The sequence below is a fragment of the Colobus angolensis genome, unplaced genomic scaffold (genome assembly GCF_000951035.1).
Source record: "Colobus angolensis palliatus isolate OR3802 unplaced genomic scaffold, Cang.pa_1.0 Scaffold561, whole genome shotgun sequence".
In the NCBI taxonomy this organism is placed as follows: domain Eukaryota; kingdom Metazoa; phylum Chordata; class Mammalia; order Primates; family Cercopithecidae; genus Colobus; species Colobus angolensis.
The window spans coordinates 272,602-274,902 of NW_012119166.1; the positions used below are offsets into that span (position 1 = coordinate 272,602).

Sequence of the window (2,301 nt, forward strand, 5' to 3'; positions counted from 1 at the left end):
CTGTCACCCAGGCTGGAGTGCAGTGGTGTGATCTTGGCTCACTGAAACCTCTGCCCCCCGGGTTCAAACGAATCTCTTGTCTCACCCTCCCCAGTAGCTGGGATTACAGGCGTCCGCCACCATGCCTAGCTAATTTTTGTATTTTTAGTACAGACGGTGGTTTCACCATGTTGGCCAGGCTGGTCTCGAACTCTTGACCTCAAGTGATCCGCCCACCTTGGCCTCCCAAAGTGCTGGGATTACAGGCGTGAGCCATCGCGCCCAGCCTGAAGTCACAGCCTCTTAAGCACCTCCGAGAAGCCAGACGTCACAGCCTCTTAAGCACCTCCGAGAAGCCAGACGTCACAGCCTCTTAAGCACCTCCGAGAACTCGTGCTTGCCGAGGTGGGGCAGCCTGATGTGCACACTTGCTCCCGCAGCCCTGTGCCCTGGTTGGGAGGGCAGGTGAGGATGGAGCCCAGGTGAGGGTTCCACATGAACTCGTCCTTCCTAGACTTGAAGAGTTTCAATCCGGGAGAGGCCAGGGCAGAAGCAGTAAACGCCTCCTTCGTGTTGCCCCCCAGCTGCACGGAGATGACCCGCAGGTGATCCTCATCGCCGCCCCACACCGGGAAGGTCTTAACTGTTCCTGTGCCAGATGCCGCGGGCGTTGGGCCTTGCCAGAGGCCAGCAGCAGGGGCGGTACGGGCTCGTGGAGGAGGAAGTGGCTGTCGAGGAGCTGCTATTGCTGTCGGTCCTGCTCTTGCGCGCGTCGTCCGGGCCCGCCAGGTCGCCAACCAGTCTCTAGGGCGTCCACCGCGGGTCTCAGAGGAGATAGAAGCCGCCGCCGTGCGCACCGCGAGCTCAGCACAGTTGGGGGCAGGTGGCCGCCGCCCGGCAGGTTGTCGGGGTTGAGCTAGGTCTTGTGCTGATCGCTGGGCTTGTAGTGCCGTGCAGGTCCTCAAGGATCGGGCCGAAGAGATCCTTGAACACGTCGTAGGACTCCTCGTCGGCCGCCACGCGGCCCACGGCCCTGAATACGGGTGGCCTGGGCTGTCCACGCGGGTCTGGATGGCGTCTCCAGCGCGAAGCCACCCGTGGCAAGCAGCTGCGCGTTCAGCTGGGGCAGCGCCTCAGCCACTGGGTCTTGGTGTCCGCTCAGGTCGGGAAACTCGTCCTGAACCGGGAAGCGCAGCTTCAGCGCCCCGCGGCTGCCGGAGAAGGGCGTGCGCTGGCGCTCGGTCCGTCCGCAGCTCTGAGCGTGGCCACTTTTTAAACGTTATAAATAATTCTGCTATCAACATTCATATGTACACTTTTCTCATGAGCATATTCTTAATATTGAAATTGTGGGATCATATGGTAACAGTAGGGTTTTTTTCCCCAGACTGGAGTGTAGTGGCGCTATCTTGGCTTACTGCAACCTCCCCCTCCCAGGTTCAAGTGATTTTCCTGCCTCAGCCTCTGGAGTAGATGGGATTACAGAAGCCTGCCACAACACCCGGCTAATGTTTGTGTTATTTTAGCAGAGACGAAGTTTTACCATGTTGGTCAGGCTGGTCTCAAACTCCTGACATCAAGTGATCCACCTGCCTCCGCCTCCCAAAGTGCTGAGATTACAGGTGTGAGCCACCGTGCCCAGCTTCTATGTTTAAATTTTTAAAGAACTGCCTGTTTTCCAAAGGAGCTGCCCTATTTTTCTGTTTTCTCTTTAGCAATCTTTGTTTTAAAATATTATTTTGGTTTTGAATTTATTTCTTTGGGGTTTTTTTGTTTTGTTTTGTTCGTTTGTTTGTTTGAGATGGAGTCTGGCTTTGTTGCCCAGACTGGAGTGCAGTGGCACTATCTCGGTTCACTGCAACCTCCCCCTCCCAGATTCAAGCGATTCCCCTGCCTCAGCCTCCCGAGTAGCTGGGACTACAGGCACCCACCACGACGCCCAGCTAATTTTTTTGTATTTTTAGTAGAGGCAGGGTTTCACTGTGTTAGCCAGGATGGTCTCGATCTCCTGACCTCGTGACCCACCCGCCTCGGCCTCCCAAAGTGCTGGGATTACAGGCGTGAGCCACCACACCCAGCCTTCTTTGGGTTTTAATGTAAATATTTAAATTTTCATCCTTTCATTGTTAGTACGTGGTCACAAATAACATAGTCTGTGCTTTTTTTTTTTTCTGTCACCCAGGCTGGAACGCAGTGGCGCGATCTTGGCTCACTGCAACCTCCGCGTTTCTGGTTAAAACGGTTCTCCTGCCTCAGCCTCCTGAGTAGCTGGGATTTACAGGCACCTGCTACCACATCCGGCTAATTTTTGTATTTTTAGTA

General features: G+C 55.0%; 1 pseudogene; it reads right to left on the minus strand.

Annotated features, from left to right (window-relative positions):
* LOC105525881 overlaps positions 1 to 2,301 on the minus strand; it is a 39,780-nt pseudogene that overhangs the window by 11,755 nt on the left and 25,724 nt on the right.